Genomic DNA, 9,258 nt, shown 5'->3' on the forward strand with positions numbered 1-9,258 from the left:
AGTTGATAGTCCTACCGGGATGTGGCATGCTACTTCTTGCATGACGATCTTGTCCACGGGAAAATTTGGCAGAACATGTGGAGGCTTCTCCGTGTTGTACATCCATATGAAGGTGTCGGTCGGTGAGGCATACCAATCAACTATGTCGATTAGTGCGTCCCCTACTGCCTTTGACATGAATGGTGGTGTTAGCACCTAAATCTGCCTTAGGCTGAAGGAAGGCAAAATTCAGGGTAACCACAAACCACGCTCAGTCTGGTAGCTAGCCCTACCAGAACAGGAGAGGGCTCTCTCTGGGTCACGCTCAGTGAAGAATAAACAAATAGGGTCTGAGAATGACTTAAAATGGATATTGATTTTAGGCTAGTAAATAGATATGAAAAAAGGCGATTTTTTGAATGACTGAATTTTCTGGGCTGTGTGGGACCAAAGGACCGCATGAGCTGGGAAATTAAATCGAAGACACAGAATAGTTCGTGAGGCAAGATAGGCAGGAAGTTTAGCAATCAGATTTAAATAATATGGAGTGGAAAGACTGCTGAGAAGGGCATACGCATGAATCCTTTTCAGACAGAAGAAGAAACATAGAGGATGAATGTTTTCCAAGGCAGAGCAATAAATTTGGATTCTACCTTTCCTACTTAAAAAACATTCAACTGGAAATGACTATGAATGAATGGAAAAACATTACAAGTTACATATGAAACAGAGAAGAAACATATTGCTAAAACTCACGCCACAGGAATCTCATAAATCAGAGCTACATCATTTTTCATTAATCACCAGGCCAAGCTGTACAATGAATAGCTGAGCTTTTTCTCCACGCTATTCCCAGAAATTCCAACCCCTTACAAAATGACTCTCAATACACTAAATAAGCTTTGCCATGAGAAATTTGATCAACCCAGGAAATGAAGAGCCAACCATCAGCAGTTACATTTAATTTTCTATGAGGACCAATTAGAAAAAAAAAATATGAGCGCAGATTTTTTGGGTGGTTGTTTGCCTTCATTTGGCCACTTGGATAGAAGCCAAAAATTCTGTTTAAACTTTGCCTTTGATGCCAGGAAAAATTTATTGTAAATGAGCGGGCCCACTTGGAGAAAATTGTGAATCAAAATTTCGCGAAGCGGAAGTGATTTTGGCCTTTGGGTCTTTGTGCGCCGCGCCAAAAACTGTATGCATCATGCCACTTTGGAGCTGGTTTTGAGGCACCTTCTGAAGTCCAAATTGAGCCCAAGTGTGCTTGTTGGAAATCCCTGCCTATCTACTCTCCAACCCAAGTGAAATTTCTGAATTTGGTGCCCATTTGCCCCTCCAAAACTGCAATCTCCCAAGACTGCTTCCTGTGTGTCAAAATAGGGGCAGAGAGGTCATTGTTTGGGTGTTTTTGACCTCCTGAGGACTCAAAATTGGCCCAAACTTCTTGGCCATGCACCAAAAGTCATGATTTTCCATGGAAAATCCAAAAATGTAAACCTTTTGTCATTTGGAGCTCCGTATTGTAAGCATGCGCCACGTGGCGCAGCGCACAGGGAGAAAAACCCTGTTTTTTGCACAAAAATTTCCAAAAATACCCCAAATGCCCCAAATTTCTTGAAATTTGGGCTGGAGCTTCTTCATTAAGTGTTATGGTGGGCCAAGGATTTCCTCGGCCAATATCCAGAGTCGATCATGCTCTTTTTTCCTCTTTTGCCTTTTTGATGCCTTCTTGGTGCATGCAGTTCACTGGTGGAAATGATTGTCTTGTTCATATGATGTTTCAGTGTCTGTCTCCATAATGTCCATGCAAGGTGTATGTTTAGAAACTTGTTGAAAAAGAGAATTTGGTACCCTTTATTTCAATGCCAAATATGTGCCAAGTAGGAAGGGACTATGATGAATAGGGACAGTGGGTATAGTGGAGTGTGGGAAAAATGTGGTTCAATCAAGTGAAGGTGAGGACAGTCACTTGACTATGTTTGGGAATTGGGATTTGAGGATTTTACAAGTGAAATGAGAGAAGGAGAGTGATAGGGAATGGTAGGGTTTAGGAATAGGGATAATAGAACTTAGGAATAAGTGATTTGGGAATTGGGAGCATGGGCTTAGTGAATTTTGGGGGTATGTTAACTTGGGGAATAAGGGAAGTAAGGAGAGTATGGGATTAGGGAGTGATGAGGTGAGGGGATACTTAGTTGCAACACAAAACCCTAGCAGCAATCTCCTTGGCAAATTTTGAAGAGATAGGGTTTGTTTTCTTTAACACACTTCACCATTCATCAAACACCATCAACAACCATCAATCTTGGATGAAAAACCATGAGAGAAGTTCAACCTACTTGTACCAATGGCAATCCATGCATTTTGGGGCAATCTTGGAGAAATGTTTTTTAAAAAATCAGCCTTGGTAGCTCTATGCGCCGCACCTTCCCAGTGCGCCGCACCAGTGTAAATTTACATTGGAAATTTTCTCCTAGTGCGCCACGCCTCCCCTGTGCGCCGTGCCTTTTTCCAGGTGAATTTTGGAGGCCTTCCCAGTGTCTAAATTGGGTACAGGATAGCCCGTTGGAAAGGTATTTGAGTCTACTTTCCAACCCAACCAGTATTTCTAAATTTGGAGTTCATTTTCCCTATCAAAAATTAAATCTCCCAAGACTGGTCAAAATGTGCCAAATGAGGCTGCCTCAAGGCAGAGTGCTGTTACAGTCAACTTTTGAATGCCTTTCTCAACTCCAAATTGAGCTCATGATAGCTCATTGGAAATATATTTGTGTCTAGTTATCATTTGAATCATCACACAAGTCATTTGGCCAACCGATCTAGGAGAAAACTTGATTTTCCCAAGGTCACTTCAGAGGTGCATCAATTCTCCTGAGGCAATTGTATTTTTGACATTTCTCTAAAACCATGACACCTGTGTAAAAAGTGAAGGAGGTTTTTCTTCCTTGGCATATTTTGGACAAAAATGTCTCTCAGTTTTCCAAAATTCATCTTTTATTGCTCAGAAACATCATTGGAGTAAAACCTATCCCGATGTGTGGAACAAGAGATTTGTCGAAATGAAGCGAAATGAAGGGGATAAGCGGCTTCTAAATTCTTGGGAAAATTATTGGAAGTAGGGAGGGATGTTAAGAAGTAGGGGAAAGTGGAATTTCAAATATTGAGTGAGGGGAAGGGGTCCAAAAAGGCAAAACATAGGTCCAACCTAGAAAATTGCCAAGTTGTAGCAAGAAACTAGGGTTTGTGCGAAAATGAGGAATTTGGGGGATCTTAGTGATGGGAAGTGTTTGATAAGGTACTTTAAGGATAGGGGAAGGTGTATGAACATCAGGATACAAGTTTTGCCGATGATTTGACCGTCTAAGAGAAATTGCCTTCAAAACCCTAGGAGAGGGAAATGACCTTACCTAGGCGCAACTGAAGCATGAACAAGGTGTAAAATGACCCAGTGGAACTTGACATGATAATGAAAACCCTCTGAATGATGGTACACTCAGCTGAACGGTGACATGGACTAACATTTGGACAACTTTGATAGGAGTAAAAGAAAACCCTAGACCTGGTACCTAGTGACCAAATTTTGCTTGAAGACTCACTGAAATGATAAAATTTGACCTTGACACCTCAAAATCACTTTGTAAGAGCATGTTTGATCTCTGCCAGAGGACTGACAAGACCGACTCTAACATTGGCTCCAATGGGGATGGTAGCTCCTTGGAGGTGCCAAGAACGGCAGATCTCTGGAAGAGCTAGACAGTGCCTTTGTCCATTGGGCTATGGAGTCAAGACACAGAAACTGACATTATGCAGACAGACTTTGACTGAAGACTAAAACTGAAGACCATAATAAAACCAGACATGACCAAATCATAACTAAAAAACTGGAAAGATGTTCATATTTGAGCTTATTCATCAAACCTACTCTAATTACTCTTTCCACCACCCGATCAAGTGAAATGGAACAGCCAATGCAACCATGTGAGCATCATGGCTGATATTTGATCTCTTCCCAAATGCTTTATGATGCTCAGGAAAAGGGAAGAATCGAAAGGCAACTTCCATGGAAACTTGGAATCAAGTTCACTGCTGATAAACTTGCAAAGCATAAATTGGTTGGATGACTTCAAGAATACTGCAAAAGGATCTTCATAAGCATCGCCATTGATTTCCATTAACACATTACTGTTCTGGTCCAAGTAATCTTCATAGCTGGATATTAAAATTTTCCTCACATCTGTGCTGTCTTTCTTTGGTGATAGCAGTAGGCTGTCAAAAGGATCCTGAATTTCGTGAAGAACCAAACTCTGTTGCTGATTCCAAACAGAACCAAAGCCTCCTTTATCAATCTCCTCATATGACTGCAAACTTTGATCTGAGCTTTGTAATGAAAAATCCGTTAAACAAGACAATGAAGGTGGCCTTGGAATCATATTATTATCAACATTCTCTTTTGTCACATGGTTGGCTGATGGAGAAGAATTTTTACAGCAAACAGAATCTAACACATGAGCAAAAGGATCATCAAAAACTTGAGGGGACTGCTGCGATGTATCTATTGAAACTGTATGACATCCTATTGGCGGTTCATCTTTTTCTTTAGAGATATTACGAAGATTCTGCCTTATAAACTGAAATATTTCGAAACAAAAGGGTATAGAATCCTCTTGCATCATTAGGTCATGTACTTCGGCTGCCACACCTTCATCTGTAATCTGACCTTCAATTGTGTTTGGTGGCTGCGAATCTGGTGCTAGAGAGGGTTTTATATCCAAAATGATTTCGTCAATCATTTCAGGGGAAGATTTCTTATTAACAACTTGCTCAAGAATTTCGCCATCTGTCTCATCCTCAATATTAGAACTGAGAGATTGTTGATTTCCTATAGGCTGCTCATTTGAAGATTTACTATGCAATTTACCTCTCAAAAACTGAAATGATTCAAAACAGAAAGGTAAGGAATCTTCTTGTATCATTTGATCGCATGTGCCAGCTTCCATGTCCTCATCCGCAACTTGACAACTAATGGAATTTGGGGGCTGGAAATCTGAATATGAGAAGTCTGGCACTAAGTTTTCATCGCCCTCAAGAGGCTCCAAATCAAGACTAGTCGACAGCTGATTTTTGATTGCACGGAAATTGTCTCTGATGAACTGACATGAATCAAAGCAAAAAGGTAAAGATCCTTCACCTACTTCCCAATTTGCTGCACTTTCCTCATCATTGTCATAGCTGATATGTATTGGTTGGTCACTGTACTCGAGCTGCTGTAAGTGAACTTCCTCATCCCACAAACTGGCTGTTGTTTGTCTACAAGATTAACTTCTGTTTAGAGAACATAATCATCATCACCATACTAATCAAACTGAGGCAAATCATCAGTATAAAACACATCATCAAGCATACATGTCATATCAACACGTCTTTCTTCCTCAAGATGATCTACAAAACAATCCTTATGACAACTGAGATAAGAAACAATATGTTTTGGATCAGCCACTTGTTCATGAATGTCATTTTCATTTTTTGTAGTCATTTTCCGCACCATCTCTTCTAATGCACTCACCAAAATGTCAAGCTTTTCCTCTGAAGGTGTAGTTTTCTTTGGATCCACGTTTTTCATCTCTTCTTCTTTCAACCCTGCCCTTCTGATCAGTAAATGAGCCTCTACATTTACTGCATTGTTCTGCATCTCTTCAAGTGTTGTGACATTCTTTTCTCTCAGCTGAAACTTCATTTTCGGATCAAAGGCACCCGGGTAATGCAAGAGAGCAGATCTAGGAGGGGGTCTTATTTCAACCGGCATTGAATAATAAACTTGATTAAATCTGGCTAAAAACTATTGTATTGTATCCCCTAGCAGTCTTCTCAGTTGATTATACTCTTCTACGATAAGGAAAAGGTTCTGTCCTATCCTCCACCTGTCAATAAAAACTTTGATGAACTGCTGCAAATCTGCGATGCTCGCATCAGGCAGGGCTTTGAACCAACTCTTGACTTTGCCTCACAAAGAAAGAGAAAAAATCCTTATACTGACATCTTCTTCATCAATTTCAAAAAGGTCTAGAAAAGTCTCAACATTCTACACATGTTGCTCAACATTGACATTCTTACATTCACCGTCAAATCTTGGCAAGTATAGATCATAGTTTCTAGGGAAAGCATGAAGAACAGAAGGTAAAACAAGAGGTTTATACCTATCTGGGATTATAACAGCTGTAGGAATATATACAAGAGCTATGGGATCAGTTTTGTTTTCTTTAGGCTCATCACTTTGCAGAGAATCATCATAAGATGTAGGAAAAGTAAGGAGGCCAGGATCAAAGGGAAACTTAGTATTTATGCTTTTTGAATGGGTCGATTGAAGATTTTGATCACCTTTATCATACAACAAGTTCTAAAAAACTTTCAGGGCAGCTTCAAGAACAGCAAAGAAGTAATTCACAAGAAAGCAGAGTAGGTCCTGAATACCATTCCACTTTGGATACCCGAACTTTGTGTAAGATCCTTCCATTTTCACAGAGAAAAAGTTAGTCCTCCAGTGGAGTCACCATGAAGCACCGATTGCTGGATTCTTCAGTGAATGGAGTCGCCAGGTGAATGATTTCAGCCGTCTTCTGTCTAATCGTTGTCCACCATCAACCATCAAATCTAAACTTGAGATATGTACTGGGGCAAGACAATCTACAAGTAAACCATTTTCGTCCCCAGTGGAGTCGCCACTATGTTAGCACCTAAATCTGCCTTAGGCTGAAGGAAGGCAAAATTCAGGGTAACCACAAACCACGCTCAGTCTGGTAGCTAGCCCTACCAGAATAGGAGAGGGCTCTCTCTGGGTCACGCTCAGTGAAGAATAAACAAATAGGGTCTGAGAATGACTTAAAATGGATACTGATTTTAGGCTAGTAAATAGATATGAAAAAAGGAAATTTTTTGAATGACTGAATTTTATGGGCTGTGTGGGACCAAAGGACCACATGAGCTGGGAAATTAAATCGAAGACACAGAATAGTTCGTGAGGCAAGATAGGCAGGAAATTTAGCAATCAGATTTAAATAATATGGAGTGGAAAGACTGCTGAGAAAGCTGAGAAGGGCATACACATGAATCCTTTTCAGACAGAAGAAGAAACACAGAGGATGAATGTTTTCCAAGGCAGAGCAATAAATTTGGATTCTACCTTTCCTACCTAAAAAACATTCAACTGGAAATGACTATGAATGAATGGCAAAACATTACAAGTTACATATGAAACAGAGAAGAAACATATTGCTAAAACTCACGCCACAGGAATCTCATAAATCAGAGCTGCATCATTTTTCATTAATCTCCAGGCCAAGCTGTACAATGAATAGCTGAGTTTTTTCTCCACGCTATTCCCAGAAATTCCAACCCTTTACAAAATGACTCTCAATACAATAAATAAGCTTTGCCATGAGAAATTCGATCAACCCAGGAAATGAAGATCCAACCATCAGCAGTTACATTTAATTTTCTATGAGGACCAATTAGAAAAAAGTAAATATGAGCGCATATTTTTTGGGTGGCTGTTTGCCTTCATTTGGCCACTTGGATAGAAGCCAAAAATGCTTTTTAAACTTTGCCTTTGATGCCAGGAAAAATGTATTGTAAATGAGCGGGCCCACTTGGAGAAAATTGCGAATCGAAATTTCGCGAAGCGGGAGTGATTTTGGCCTTTGGGTCTCTGTGCGCTGCGCCAAAAACTATATGCGTCGCGCCACTTTGGAGCTGGTTTTGAGGCACCTTCTGAAGTTAAAATTGAGCCCAAGTGTGCTTGTTAGAAAGCCCTACCTATCTACTCTCCAACCCAAGTGGAATTTCTGAATTTGGTGCCCATTTTCCCCTCCAAAACTGCAATCTCCCAAGACTGCTTCCTATGTGTCAAAATAGGGGCAGAGAGGTCATTTTTTGGGTGTTTTTGACCTCCTGAGGACTCAAAATTGGCCCAAACTTCTTGGCCATGCACCAAAAGTCATGATTTTCCATGGAAAATCCAAAAATGTAAACCTTTTTTTCATTTGGAGCTCCCTATTGTAAGTGCGCGCCACGTGGCGCGGTGCACAGGGAGAAAAACCCTGTTTTTTGCAAATTTTTTTCCAAAAATACCCCAAATACCCCAAATTTCTTGAAATTTGGGTTGTAGCTTCTTCATTAAGTGTTATGGTGGGCCAAGGATTGCCTTAGCCAATATCCAGAGTCGATCATGCTCTTTTTTCCTCTTTTGCCTTTTTGATGCCTTCTTGGTGCATGCAGTTCAGTGGTGGAAATGACTGTCTTGTTCATATGATGTTTCAGTGTCTGTCTCCATAATGTCCATGCAAGGTGTATGTTTAGAAACTTGTTGAAAAAGAGAATTTGGTACCCTTTATTTCAATGCCAAATATGTGCCAAGTAGGAAGGGACTGTGATGAATAGGGACAATGGGTATAGTGGAGTGTGGGAAAAATGTGGTTCAATCAAGTGAAGGTGAGGACAGTCACTTGACTATGTTTGGGAATTGGGATTTGAGGATTTTACAAGTGAAATGAGAGAAGGAGAGTGATAGGGAATGGTAGGGTTTAGGAATAGGGATAATAGAACTTAGGAATAAGTGATTTGGGAATTGGGAGCATGGGCTTAGTGAATTTTGGGGGTATGTTAACTTGGGGAATAAGGGAAGTAAGGAGAGTATGGGATTAGGGAGTGATGAGGTGAGGGGATACTTAGTTGCAACACAAAACCCTAGCAGCAATCTCCTTGGCAAATTTTGAAGAGATAGGGTTTGTTTTCTTTAACACACTTCACCATTCATCAAACACCATCAACAACCATCAATCTTGGATGAAAAACCATGAGAGAAGTTCAACCTACTTGTACCAATGGCAATCCATGCATTTTGGGGCAATCTTGGAGAACAATTTTTTAAAAAAATCAGCCTTGGAAGCTCTATGCGCCGCGCCTTCCCAGTGCGCTGCGCCAGTGTAAATTTACACTGGAAATTTTCTCCCAGTGCGCCGTGCCTCCCCTGTGACCCGCACCTTTTTCCAGGTGACTTTTGGAGGCCTTCCTGGTGTATAAATTAGGTAAATGATAGCTTGTTAGAAAGTTCTTTGAGTCTACTTTCCAACCCAACTAGAATGTTTCAATTTGGAGTTCATTTGCCCTATCAAACATCAAATCTCTCAAGACTGGTCAAATTGTGCCAAATGAGGCTGCCTCAAGGCAGAGTGCTGTTACAGTCAACTTTTGAATGCCTTTCTCAACTCCAAATTGAGCTCA

This window comes from Pinus tabuliformis, chromosome 4_1, assembly GCF_031772625.1.
Source record: "Pinus tabuliformis cultivar Carrire ecotype Pingquan chromosome 4_1, CPIR1, whole genome shotgun sequence".
Lineage (NCBI taxonomy): Eukaryota > Viridiplantae > Streptophyta > Pinopsida > Pinales > Pinaceae > Pinus > Pinus tabuliformis.